Below are 15,183 nucleotides of genomic sequence, written 5' to 3'. Positions count from 1 at the left end.
GTTTTTTTTTAAAGTAAAGTAACACAGTGGCAATACCGAATATTGGGCCCATATTACAAATATATTCACAACACAGTCCTTTTAAAATCGGTTCAAAACATCATAATGAAACACTCACATTTAACGACTTTTATTAAAAATGCATTCTTTTGTCAAGTTTTTTCATCAGTTTACGAGACTTAATTTTTCGGCGAATGAGGCCATCTCGTCTTTGAAATCCCGAAACTAGTGCTGATGCTTCTGTTACGAGCTTTACATGTCGTTCCACTGTTTGATTGTGGCATGGATGAAACAAAATCAGAGGCTTCTCGCGGCATTCTTCTAACTCTGCATCAGTTAAGTGCTCAATCGTTGGAGGAAGTTGTTGATGAGGTTCAATATCAACCAATTCGTGGTATGCCTTGGCTTTGGGACACAGAATAAACGAATAGGACCCCAGTTCAATTGGTTGGAACTGCTATGACTTTCAATGTCCACAAGTGAATTTTATTCAGCGGCCTGTTTTCGAAACGCAAGCACCTTGGTCACACCCTTATTTCGTATGTCTTCATTATCAACCAGCATTGCAATCATAATATTTTCGGGGTGTGCGGAATAACCGTTTCTTATCACCACATTCGGAGCAATTTTCCGAACGTTTCGGTCAGAGAAATTCAAAACCTGTTTAATCAAGTTGAAGATGTTTCTGGGTCCATGTGTTATATGTTTGTTTCCCTTGATCTCAAACCAAGTTGGAAAATATACTTCAAGGCAAAAACGAACCAGAATCTCCAGGTTTAAAGGCGGTTCATTAACTGTTACATAATACCGTAAAACTCTGCACTGCATCCTAAAGTTAGCCATCTTCAATGCGCAACCGGTGGTCCAACCTCCAAGTAAGCCAGATCATCATCAGCATTTCCTTGAATAATTGCCCAGCACATTTATAAGCATATAACTGGTCCTTACTTAAGTCACTAACAATTTCCTATGGGAGCTTTTGAAAGGCCATAAGTGGTGGCGAGAGCTTTTTGAATTGAGTAACTGGCCAACAAGATACACTTCCACGTAGTTTTTTTTTTCAATTGGGTGTGACCAAGGTGCTGGCGATTCGAAAACATGCCGCTGAATAAAATTCACTCCCGGACATTGAGAGTCATAGCGGTTCCAACCAATTGAACTGCGGTCCTGTTCGTTTATTCTGCGTCTCAAAGTTGAACTTGGAAGCAAAGGTATACCACGAGTTGGTTGATATTGAACCTTATATCAACAACTTTCTCCAGCGATTGAGCACTTAACTGATGCAGAGTTGGAAGAATGCCGCGAGAAGCCTCTGATTTTGTTTCATCCATGCCGCAATCAAACAGTGCATGGAACATCATGTAAAGCTCGTAACAGAAGCATCAGGGCACGTTTCGGGATTTCAAAGACGAGATGGCCTCATTCGCCGAAAAATTAAGTCTCGTAAACTGATGAAAAAACTTGACAAAAGAATGCATTTTTAATATAAGACGTTCAATGTGAATGTTTCATTATGATGTTTTGAACCGATTTTAAAAGGACTGTGTTGTGAATATATTTGTAATATGGGCCCAATATTCGGTATTGCCAGTGTGTTACTTTACTTTAAAAAAAAAACTAATGACAGATCACAATTCGTCAGAATAAATGCTGAATTTCAACAAAAATGTGCGTATATATAGTTTTTTGGCTATAACTCATTTTGTGTTCACAATAGAGAAAACTTTCTTCAGAAGACAGATAGAAACATGATGCTTCCGCAGATTTTGAGCTATATATCATGACTCTACGACCAGCGGTTGCCGAGATGGGCCATTTTACCCCCCCACGCGCAGAAATTGGGGGGTTGCCGGCTGGAAAATGGGGGCAACACCCTGAAGTCACTTTTTATTGAAGTTTTAGGTCATTTGTCAGGATTGAGGAAGGCTTTTTTTGATTTGAAAAAAAAAAGTCATTTTCACTCCACCCTAATGCCCATGCTTCCGCTTGAGGAGGGAAACAGTCGGCCGCGTTTACGGATCGTAAATTCCCGGCTTAAGGGTGATTCTTCCTCCAATGGTCAGCACCTTGAAAATTGAGAACAATGTTGTTGCAAAATGCATGACAATTTGAAAGTTACATCATTCTAATTATTCCAGTTATGGCCGTGAATCGTTACAAGTGCGGTAACCATAAGAATTATTACTATACTTCAACTACAAATACAATATATTGTATAAAATAATTACCAATTCTTTTACGTTGATCGAGTCCCAAATAGATGAAATATGTCAAAGAATTTGCTAAAAAATTTTGTATAATTTGACAGATTCCGAAATCTTCTCAAAGTGCACCTTTCAAAAATTTGATATCAAGACTCCCAACATTTTACAATTCGAAGTTGGATGGCTTTACCAATACAAGTACAGTTTGTATAGCAATTGACAATTATGTAGAGAACGCTGCGAGACATGAGAGTAGGCCTACCCTAAAACGTTTCTCTGACATGGACATTAGGGCTCTTTAAAAAATGACTTTTTTTCTCAAATCGTTCAGGCTACTTGATAAAATTGTTAGGTTACCTAATTTAAGCCTACACACCAAATTTGGTTCAATTCCAACCAGTAGCCGCATTGCTACAGGAAAAGAAAGTTTATATTTATTATATAAAAATAAATAGAAAAAATTCTCTGTTCACCCCATGTAAGTGTTAGGTTATGTATAGAAACGATGTTCATCTAATTTGGTTTGATTCAAACAAGTGGAAGCGGAGTTATTGCCATCGAAAAATTTGGACTTGAATAAAATAGTATTTACGGTGGGCAACACTATAATAAATAAATAAAGAATTGTGTCACGCTGTCATACTGTTTTACGCGACCGTTGTTATACACTGCATTGTTGCTGTGCTCTGGCTCCATTGATGTTATTTCTACATTCGACATTAATGCGTCATAATTCTCCATCTGATTTTGAATTCAACTCTGTTTTGCTTCCTTTATCGTGCCGGTAGCTCTTTAATTGACGCGCGAAAAGTTCTTCGGGTTTCAATAACGTTTATCATGAAGGTACTTTTGAAAGCAGTATTAAAATTTTGTACCACCAACCAGTTATTTAATTACTATTTATCTTCAAAGTAAATGCTCATTGCATGAAGCAGGGTTGTAAGACTCGAGTCACGATTTTCTGTTGACTCGACTTGACTCAGGTCATCTTCTCAAAGTACGGAAATGACTCGACTCATTGCGCATGACTTGAGACTCAGACGGCCAAGACCGACATTTCATGATTATTTCAAAGAATAGTACAGCAAATCGCTATTGGGATTTCGCCTATTGATACTGGTGTTTGAAAATGCGGCCAGAAACTGCTAAAAGTAAGGAAAATTCGTATATTATAAATGCGACCAACTCGATATCACAAAAAAATATAATAAGTTGGTTTAACAAGACCTAAATTGGAAACTGCAGCTAACACAATGACTTATACTCTGGCTCGAGTCATAATACCATAACTCGGACTCGGCCCTCTGCTCGCTGACTTGGACTCGGACTTGACTCGGTGGTGAATTGAAAATGACTCGAGTCAAAACTATAAAAGTGAAATTGACTTGCGACCCGGAGCCTTGTGACTTGGTTACAACCCTGGCATGAAGCCTCAATAGTTACATGAGTGGGGTGACTAGACAAAGAACACAGTCACATTTGCAGCATATCATGAATGTCTCTTACTATATGTGATCTTGTTCAAATGGAGGTTGATGAAAGTGTATTTCCCATTCTTTCCGACTCTGCTATAATTACACCAGACTGGCAACCTTCTTCATGATGCTTCTTGCTGACTGACCAATATTGTCGCCGCCAACGGTACGAGTGCAAATGTCTGATATGTCAATATAGGAACAGAATTAGTTGACTGTTCATGACCGTCCACGCTCAGAGTTGCATCTCAAAGATGCTAAAATAAGCCTAAATATAATCCAAGCAATACGATCGTCCACTTTGACTGACTGAATTTCTAAAAATAATGAACATAACACCTTGATAGTTTCCACATCTTACGTTTATATATACCGTCTGCTATCGGCACAACAAAGTATTTAAAAATAACAAAACAGATTCAACATACCACATATCTTGCAAAGGCTTTTGCTTTCATTCAATATGTCATCAAACTTCTTTAAATCCTCCTTTGTGGTGAGTGGCTTTGGAATTCTTCTAGGATCAATTCCGATATCGTTTTATCATATACAATCTATGGCGGAATAAAAGTTTCGGATAAGTTCTAAAACGAACACAATTTTCCACACAAAAGTCAATTGCCACACGAAATGCCAAATGCTACGGTCCCATTTTACAAGGTATGGCGAGGTAACGTAGTTGTACGTTCCATTATAGCTAAACACCAATGAATTGCGGGTTCGAGCCTGACACGTCGACTCCATAATTCCTACCGAAGTGTTGGCCGTTTATCTAGGCTCCTCCTCGCCATCTGATCCGCATAGCCATGTCTTAAAAAGCCTAGGAGTGGGCCGTGCTATAAGTGGGCAGATGGTTGCCGATGAACTCGGCACTTGGTGAATTCGGCTATTAATATGAATTATTAAACTAATAATAGTATTATCAAGTGATTCGTCAATCTTGTAAGGATGTCAGGGCATCCGTAGATCACGCAGTCACGGCGTGATTAGATCACGGATTGCGTAGCCGCAGGAAATGACGCAGCGCTCATATACCGACCACGCGCGGTCTGCTTGGAATCGATGGCGCGAGTGACGGGCCTGTGTCGTGCAAGTTTTGAGAAGATGGATCTTGTCGTTGTATGTGAGATCGAAGCTGTGGAACATCAAGCGGCGCTTCTTCGTTTATCGATCACAAGGCAGTGTTCCTCATCAACAAATGTTTCGCATGATCACGTCAAAATAAACTATTTTTTGCCTTTGGAGAGACGATTCCACTCTGGGTTAGGGTGTCTCGATAACAGGGTTGAAGGATCCCAAGATTACGAGATCTACCGCGAGCCACGACACGTTTAAATTTCCTTTTTGATACTGTTCATTCATTTAAATGCATTTCTAATGCGAAGGTGTTCTAGTGCCAATTCCTCCAAGGGCCGAGTTCACCAAGTGAAGAGTGTCGCGTTATTTCCCCGCGGTTACGCAATCTGTGATCTAATCACGCCGTGACTGTGTGATCTACGCATGCCCTGACCCCCGTACAACATTGCCAACCACTCAAAGTGCCAAGTTCACCAGAAAACAGTCCAGTAACCAATCATGGTGACCGGTACCGCTACGAGATCTACCACGGCCGAATTCACCAAGTGCCGAGTTTGTGCGGCCGAATTCGCCAAGTGCCGAGTTCACTGGTAATTGGGAAATACGGAATAATAAGAAGAACCGGCCTGGTGTAAAATGACCAGTGTAGTCGAACCACCACCATGAACACCACAAACAAACAAACATCTAACATAGAAAAGAAATTACCTTTACAGCCTTTGACAAACACCAGTGGCGGCTCGTGACAATATCGGGTGGTGGGGCAAGGGCTGCAAGCGACTTTTTATCAAGATGACGTCACAATGGCGTTTTCCAACGTAAACAAGTAACTTAATGATGGTACGGTAACATGAATTTCCCGGCAACAGTGATTTTAACGTATGTGCCACGAGAGGTCCGCTGGTGAGCTGTGACTTGAAGTGTGGTAACTGCGTAAACGGCGTACGGAACAAAGATTCAACACGGTTCATGTTCGCATTAGACCTGACTAATTATCTGCAGAAATGGAAATGACTATAACTCGAGAGATAGCGTAAGCCTAATTGGAAAGGTCAACGAATTCGGACAGATACGCAATTGTTATCTCATAGATTGGGCCTGTCCTATTGAATCCAAAACATCATTGTAAAGGACTAAGAATAGCAGCCTCGGAAATTTGGTCTCCGTACAGCATAAGAGATTTTGGCCTTGAAACTGGAGACTGTAACACGACACATACGTTTTTATTACTGTCTTATAGGTCTGCTGCGAAATCGCCTTTGAAAAATATATTACCGAATAAATACGTGGATGAAAGCCTTAAACTTGGTACACTGTTACATGACATTATCGAGAAGTGGCCTCATGGCCCTTTTCGGTATGGTACACTGTCAAAATTAATGCGAACAGACCAACACCGAATTTTGCGTAAAATTTACTGAGGAATAGGCTGATCAAGTGACGAGGGGTTGTACGCAAATGGCTTGAAGGCCACAATTTCACGGTGAAATTGACATTGGAGAATATATGATCAAAGTAAATATTTGAATGCAAACTGAGAATGATATCATCATCTCACTTAAGGTTACCGCAGATACACCGGCTTTTGCGTGAAATCCGCAATGTGTTGTAGGCTAAAGTGTCAGATCGGAGCACATCTTTACCATACTCGACCTTGATAACGAAATTACTGCCCTAATCATTGAGTGTCAACCTTGAGACTTGGCACAGCGTTCGATACTAAAATCAAGACATACCGTGCAAAAGCTTATGACGGATCTACGTAAGGAGCATCGTTAAAATCAATAGAGACCAATACCGGCTTTGCGTATAATCTGTTAGCGATGAATGACGAGTCAGCTCTCACTCGAATTAGGAAACGAAATTACCACTAACACAGTTCAGTGACAAACTTAAAACTTGGTACAGCGTTCGATACTAACATTAAGACTTACCGTGCCAAATGTCATAACCGATCTCAGTATTGAACACCGTCAAAACCAATGGATACCAATACCGGCTTTTGAGTAAAATCTGTTTGCGATACATGACGGATCAGCACACACTCAACTTCGGAAACGGAATTACTACCCTAAACTTTAAGTAGAAACCCTGAAACTTGGGGCAGTGTTAAATACCACCATCACGACATGACATACCAAGTTTCAAGATTTTTCATGGTGTGAAACCCCATTAAAATCGACCTATACCAACAAAGGTCGACTAAACGCATATGACGGTAACAGAGTTCAGCTATAGATACGATTGTTACATCACACCTTAAGGGCACAGAGCTATCGTGCCCCGGTTGCTCGGTAATTTTATGAATAGGAGAGAGTAAATCACCGTTTCTTTATTATGCGCGGTTTTGAGAGAATAGACAGTGAAAGCTTGTTATGAGCGCTACCGGGGCAAGCCCCGGCTAGGCATTCGCAAAGCGAAAACACAGAAGAGAATTTGATTTTCGCATAGACTTCGCTATATATGGGCATTTACAAGCGAAAGGACAAGAAGTATACGATTTTCGCTGTGATTTCGGTTTATATAGATAGGTGTGCGTCTATAAATGGTAAAGAATTGTTATTGAACAGAATTTTAGGTGGGGCAATGCCCCAGTTGCCCTATAGGACGAGCCGCCACTGACAAACACAGTTAACATTGAAACCAGCAATTTAGGTCTTATTCGAAAGCAGAATAACAAATGTTTTACCGGACATATCAAATCAAATGTTGTAAAGTTCATGTAAAATAGCCCAAAATATTATCTTACTGTGACCATATTCTATCAATATGGACTGGCTAGCGAATTCTCTGGGCCAACATAAACAAGCTGCGTTTGGTTTCAACGATTAATAATCTTGTCACTGGATTCGAGGTATAACTGCATTCAAATATCAAATTTTGCTCCATTAATCAACATCAAGTTGAAAATGTCCATTCTTGCACCAACTTTTATAAAATCAGGATGCCAGTACCAAGGCAGGTAACCTACGAATCAGTGTTCTACAGGTATGTATCTATATGACTTATAGGCCTAGAAAATTCAAGCATAAATATTATGATATAGGTATAGAACAGGGGTGGGCAACATACGGCCCGCGGGCCGGATCCGGCCCGCGGACAGTTTTTCGTCTTACATGATAATGTGGCCCGCCGGCCCCAGTCTTCCGAGATTCCCCACTACTTACTCACATACATTTTAGTGATTGTATGTTTTTATACATATGTATGTACAGCAAGCGAGGGTGGAGCTTACGCGTAAGTTCGTCGAAGCGAGAAGACTTGCATTATCGGCATTTATGATGTACTGAACCCTAATGTCATTTGTGGTAATAATGGTGTTTGTCGACGACAATGGTCATTTACACCAGACCGATATTTCTTATTTTTGATTCCGTAACCGCCGACTTGTAGCAGGGCGCACACTTCTAGGCTTTTGTAAGACACCGATTATGCCAGGTGTCGCCAACTGAAAACGGGTCGCTGGCCAATTTCAAATTTCGAGGCCGCGACAGGCATGAATTCAATATCGAGATAGACAGGCCGCACAGTTTAACAACCACGCTATGTCGTCACCTACTTAACCCTAATGCATTGATATCTTGGTAAATTTGGGGTACCGGGCTTATTGAACGCCTTGAAATCTCAATGGAGGATTGCACCGTGTGTTGATTGATCAGAGAGAAGCAGACATGGTGGTACCTGTATAACAGGGGTGGCCAACCTGCGGCCGTAGAAGCAAATTTGTGCGGCCGTGGACACGTAATTCCATTAGTAGGTGTTGGCGGCCGTCGACGTATAATTTGAATTTACGAATTGACTCCCGATTTCTCGAAAAGATTTTAATTATTCTTGATAGTTTCTCGCGCAGTGCGCGATTCAATGCGACTTTATTTTTCGATTTTGATATAGTTGCGCACTTTGCAATCAGCGCCCCACAGTACAGTTGCGAACAGATGCACCACATATAGAAATACCAACTCGGAATCGTGTTCTCCTCACTATATCGACAATCCTGACGGGAGGTCAAGACATGCAAAGAACAGCATGCAACAAAGTGACTAATAATAATTGGCCTGCCCTGACCGACCCTCCACCAACTCTACCGGTGAATCTGATCACATGGGATGAGAAATAATATGTAGAACTACTAATTTTAATGACGAAATTCATGAATGAATCTGAAAAATTTTCGCGCTTGGCGCAACTGTGAACAGCCTACATTATTTAATAGATTAGTACGGAGTTCGCCGGAAATGACATGGACACTTTAACATGAGTATTTGGCGTCCTGCCAGTTCATTACGACTATTCCCTGGAATGCGGCCGTAGGCTACATGAGTAGTCGAAATGCGGCCGTGACTGGCAAAAAGATTGGCCACCCCTGCTGTGTGACAGTGCTGTTCTCAAATCCACATTGTCTTCGTCATTATTGACGAGAAATGGCTTTGAAGTTGCATTGCTGTCGTTAAAATACATTCATTTAATACGATTTATTTTTTGTATACGTGGATAAATGGGCGAATAATGTATCGATTCAGCAATCCGACCCGCCAAGTACTTAATTTTCCTATATCCGGCCCGCCTACATGGAGAAGTTGCCCGCCCCTGGTATAGAAGGTAGGCCTACCGGTAATTCACATGTTTGAAGCGACTTGGACAACTAGATAATTCTAGTGGTCTAATTTCACTGAATTAGAGCGAAATGCCAGTAATATAATTGTAATCTAATTCGGAAAAAACGGTTTAGCTCTATAATTCTAACCTGGAAACGCTGAGACTTTTCTTCAGTTATGTCTACGCCTGGTTTGAAGAAAGTCAAACAGCTCTAGGCGTCATATACTACAGGCAATTCGAAATACCCCATAAGGTATATGCTACTGCATATATACCTTTTACCCGCTACCTCATTCAGTCACAATTCCTATATATTTACGGCATTTACCATACAGAAAGAGCGAACTATGACTGGCTGCTACCTCTTGCGAGTCAAATCTTTGTCACGCGCGATGACGTAAATTTGAATCGCCGATATATTCTTGAAGTCACGCATCGATAATCATATTCCTAAACGTACAACATCTCACTTATTTAGTTATTCTCTGAATAAAACTATTATCCATACTCGTTGAACATACGAGATTACCGAAAGAGCGAATATATATCTAATGAAAATCATATATATCAGAAGAAAACGAAACTGTTCGGCCTTAGAGCAACAACACGAATATTCAACACCGGTGACATCCTCACGCAATAAAACGAAGGTAGAACATTGTTTTCTAATGGATATAACGAAGCTACCGCTTGAGATCGAACAAAACCGGATAGTGATTTATCGATATTGAATGTAACACAAACATTATCCTTTCTACGTCTTTTAGACATACCCGCAAGCGATAGAAAATTCGCATTATTAGGTTAACAACGCGATATAATGAAGTCTAACGCATGCCATGGAAGAACACCGAGTAGGAATTTATTTTGATTGAATATAACCACTAGACCATCCTACTACGTATTTTAGACATTCCCCCGACACTTAGAAAACCAGAACCTAATCGAGATGATCCCGGATGATCCTTTTACGGTTTTGTGTTTGCTGGGTTATTATCTGAATAAAACTATTATCCATACTCGTTGAACATACGAGATTACCGAAAGAGAGAATATATATATAATGAATATCATATATATCAGAAGAAAACGAAACTGTTCGACCTTAGAGCAACAACACGAATATACAACACCGGTGACATCCTCACGCAATAAAACGAAGGGAGAACATTGTTTTCTAATGGGTATAACGAAGCTACCGCATGAGATCGAACAAAACCGGATAGTAATTTATCGTTATTGAATGTAACACAAACATTATATCCTTTCTACGTCTTTTAGACATACCCGCAAGCGATAGAAAATTCGCACTATTAGGTTAACAACGCGATATAATGAAGTCTAACGCATGCCATGGAACAACACCGAGTTGGAATTTATTCTGATTGAATATAACCACAAGACAACCCTACTACGTATTTTAGACATTCCCCCGACACTTAGAAAATCAGAACCTAATCGAGATGATCCCGGATTATCCTTTTACGGTTTTGTGTTTGTTGGGTCGTAAAATTTCTGTGATCAAATAATTGGAACTTGTTATTTTCTTCAATGAAGACGGGTCGATTTTTCATACGGCTCCCACATGTGACCGAGTAGTTTTCCGAAATAGATGCTTCTTTTATATTTTCCTACAGCAAGGTTTGTTCATCTATATCAGGGCCGGCCAACCCGTGGCCCGCGGGCCACATGTGGCCCGCGAGAAGGTTTTGAGTGGCCCGCGAGGTAATTTCCGAAATTAGTTATTTTATCAAAAATGGATTGCACAGATTGTGAACTTGCAAGGCCAACCAAAAACTTGATTAGTCTGGCCGCAACACTTGAGATGTGATGACTAAAATATCAGTTTCGGCGCATTGGCAGATCCATGAGCCAGTCACATTTTGGTAGATCTTCGTACACTATAATAAAGCAGAATACTTTGTAAAAGTATTAATTTAAAAGTAAAAATTTTATACACGCTTCGCGCAACATGTTGTCACTCGATTTCCTGCTTTTAATATTGTTACCCTTTTGTGAAAATGAAAGAACGCCTAATGTATCAGATTGAGTCTAACTATACTCGCGATTACGCGACAAAGTGTCGTTCAACATATGCGACTCGCAGAAAGACCGTTGACTATATGAAACCAAGGCACAAAATGATTGACGCATGTTGGTCGAAGCTTTCGATATCGATATGTCCAGGCGCCGAATAGTCCATTTCTTGCAAACTGAGCCCAGCGATATACAGCAGGCCCGTAATATAGTGAAGTGACAAAATTATTGACCTATGAACTTCGAAAAATTTTCGCGCTTCGCGCGGCTAGTGGCCCGCGCAATATTTCGTCAATCAAATGTGGCCCTTTGGCTAAAAAGGTTGGCCGCCCCTGATCTATATAGTATAGTCATATTATAATCGGTTTCCGATTTATTCATTTGCGATGCTGGTCGATGGGACATTTTCCAAATTGAATTCCACCTCCATATGAATTGAATTCGGGTACTGGTGACGATAAGCGCCTAAGAATCTGGCGGCCTCGGTTCGACTCCCGTCGGAGGTTTGTCCGGGCTCCTCTTATTGCGACATGAGACCCGAGAATGACTCGACGAAAGAATGCCCTCACAAGTTATGGAGATCGCTAGCAAGGGCCGTGGCCTCGAAAATGATCAACATCGAGAGTAACTGTGACGGCGGGCACTCTAAGCCGAGGTAGATGTCAGTCTAAAAGACGGCGACTGCGCGTCGATCGGCATCCTCCTATCTGTTCATTACATCGCTTTGTGTCTTATCGCATTGTACATTGTGTGTGTCTTGTTCAGTTGAAAATATAACTCAACGATTACACTCAAACAGTGATGACGGCCTCACACACCCACCGTAAAGGTTATTATATACTCAGGTTACCGTATATATTGGTTTGAGTGAGTGGTGGTAGCAGGTATCTACTCTACATTATACAATTTGAAAGTTAACTAACGTGTAGGGTAGGGTTGTTCAGAATTGACCGACTTTCAAAAAGTCTAGGTTTTCAGTCCGTTTCCCATGGCTTATACCTCAAAAACATATTCTGGCAACTTTTTTTTGTAATTCATCCCCTGCATCCGTGTGCACATTGCCGTTTTCTCATGCACCTAAAAATTTCTTCGGAATTAGGGGATTCCCCCGTTGTCAGTGACTCGACAGGAATGGCGTGTGTTCTCATTGACGTGACGCGAATGTTCTAGCGCTGATGAAGCGCTGAGCACGGCTGTGAAACGGGGATCATTGATTAGTCAGGTGCCTTGCTGCTTTGTTGTTGATGGACTGTGTTTACGATTGAGGTGCAGGACTTATCAGGCGGCGTTTTGACTCATGCTATTTACGAGTTTAGCGCGTGATTAGTGAACATAGTATTATAGCAGTATACAACTATTTGATATAATAGACCTGATACTATTGATATCCCAAGATATCAATATACTGGTATGAGTTTTTCCAATTTAGGAATAACTATCTTCGATAATCTATGACTGGATCTAATCTGGCTACTCCTGTGTAAGTTATGCAGTATGTGTTCGACCTATGCAGTATGTGTTCGACCTAAAACTCAAAAAGAACTGAAATGTTTTCCACTATTCTTTGTTGCTTGACTGAGTTTATGTATATCTGTTTTTCTAGGATTAGCTGTAGTGCGAAATGTCTGAAAAAAAAAGAAAATCGTCATTTAGTGCAGCAGTACCGAAGAAAACTAGAAGAACACAATCGCAGACACAGCATTTCTTAGTTGGGCCATCTGAGAAAGCCATTACGGGATCGAAGTTGCCCACTCTGAGGCAAGTTGTGCAATATGTGCTACACCTGAGAGAGCATTCATTTAAAAAAAATGAACCAGTCAAGTCACACATCCAGATCGCAGTAGATGAAGTGGTCGGTTTTTGGTTACTTGCTGACATAAAGACTATCACAAAAGTCAATGCCACTAAAAGATTGGAAACAGTGTGGAAACAATGGCTGTCACTAAAGAAAACTGCAGGCCGGCAATATGTATCAAAAACCAAAGCGACTTTGAAGCCAAACTGAGTAAGCTATGGGATATAGGAGCCCCTGACGCGATAGCGACAATTGAAGCAAGTAGACTTCTTTCTGACGATAAAAATCGTGAAGACATAGCATTTTATCAGGATCAAAGGGGTCCGAGATTAGCAACGATCGGTGGCAAAGATAAAGTATTGAAAGCGAAAATCATGCAACAAAAGAGACGGACCATGAGTGCAAGAGGCGAAAATCATGCAACAAAAGAGACGGACCATGAGTGCAAGAGAGTCTGCACCAGCATCAAGTAGCGAAGGTGAATTTACAGAGGGCTCATCTATATCTTCACAGGTAGCTGACACTTCTCACAGCACTGATTTTGAACTTGCACAGTCGACATCTGGTCATTCCGCTAAATTTGTGACTCTAAAAGCTCCTGTAAACCTATTCAGCGACGAAGACCTATGCCAGGTTTTTGATCGCTTGAAAGTCAGTGATAATGCCGCTACCATGATAACTGCAGCACTGATTAAAGCTTGCGATGGCAACCCTAATGACTTCCATCTTTCAAGATCTGTGACCTATCGACGACGCATTGCAAATCGTTTGAAAATTTCCGAATCTATCTTTGAAAAAATATCCACCAATCCACCAGAGCACATTGCATTGCACTGGGATGGAAAGCTCACTAAGAGTCGTCTAGAATATCAATTTGAGGCCTTGGCAGTGCTCGCATCGTCTGCGTATTCCGGCGCATTTAAGAAAGGGAAACTTCTTGGCATTCAAACTCTGGAAAGTGCTACAGGAAAAGCACAGGCTGATGCATCATTTGAACTGCTGGATCTTTGGAATTTAACAACATCTGTTAGAGCTCTTGTGTTTGACACAACATCCTCAAACAGTGGTAAAAACAAAGGTGCGGTTCTGTTACTTGAAGAATTGATTAACAGGAAAGTTTTCTACAATGCCTGTCGCCATCATATTTATGAACTGGTCATTCGAGAGGTTTGGAAGTGTTTGTTTGGATCGACAACCACAGGCCCTGAAAACACGGATTTTAATACCTTCAAGAAGCAGTGGAAACATATTGATAAATCAAGAAGCTATAAAACGCTGAAGTTTATTGAAGACAGCTGGTTGGCGATGAAAGCTGATGAAGCAAAGCAAGAAATAATTCCACTGATGAAACCCGATGATGGAAAGCAGAAAAAAGTCTTGATAAGAGACGACTACGGAGAATGTGCAACAGGCACCTTGGCGATTTTGGATGACAAATATGTTGATCATCGTTTTCGCAAGCCTGGTGCTACTCATAGTGCTAGATGGATGAGTCAAGTCCTGTACTGTCAAAAAATGTTCATGTGGAGTGAGCAAATGGACTATTCTGAAGAGTTCATTGAAAAGTTGGAACGAATCAATACATTCATTGCTTTGTTTTATGTTCCAGCTTGGTTGAAAACTGGTATTGCATGTGACGCACCTTGGAATGATCTCAAATTCCTTCATGACATGAAAAACTTTTCATTATGCGATCTCACTGTTGCTGATGTGGCATACAAGAAATTGCGAAAACATCATTGGTATCTAACTGAGGAAATGGTGGTATTTACCATGTTCTCGGCTAATCCAAAGATTCCTGACAAACTGAAGGAAGCGATGGCTGCTAAATTGCTGAAAATGCCAATCCCTGAAAAATTTCGCAGAGGTATGCCTCTCAGTCTGATCTCTGACTCTGTCTCTGAGTCAATGAGTATGGTCGATTTGATTGGGCCAGAATCGTGGTTTCTATTTGATGCTATACATGTGGAACATGATTGGTTGAGTCTTCCAGTTTCGG

At 40.9% G+C, this 15,183-nt stretch overlaps 1 protein-coding gene and 1 long non-coding RNA gene across 2 annotated transcripts in view; one reads left to right on the top strand and one right to left on the bottom strand.

Annotated features, from left to right (window-relative positions):
• The window catches only part of LOC145439514 (cornifelin homolog A-like), a 428,374-nt gene that overhangs the window by 263,526 nt on the left and 149,665 nt on the right, over positions 1 to 15,183 (top strand). The window lies entirely within an intron of this gene.
• Positions 1,984 to 5,329, bottom strand: LOC145439480 (uncharacterized). Its single transcript, XR_013915231.1, has 3 exons — positions 4,108 to 5,329; positions 3,711 to 3,861; positions 1,984 to 2,066 (listed from the first exon to the last, which is right to left on the bottom strand). It is a non-coding gene; the product is annotated as an uncharacterized LOC145439480 (long non-coding RNA).

This window comes from Botryllus schlosseri, chromosome 5 (assembly GCF_051294905.1).
Source record: "Botryllus schlosseri isolate E-star chromosome 5, Bs_hap1, whole genome shotgun sequence".
Taxonomy (NCBI): Eukaryota; Metazoa; Chordata; class Ascidiacea; order Stolidobranchia; family Styelidae; genus Botryllus; species Botryllus schlosseri.
The sequence above is the reverse complement of the archived record's forward strand: the minus strand, read 5'-3'. Positions and strand labels throughout refer to the sequence as shown.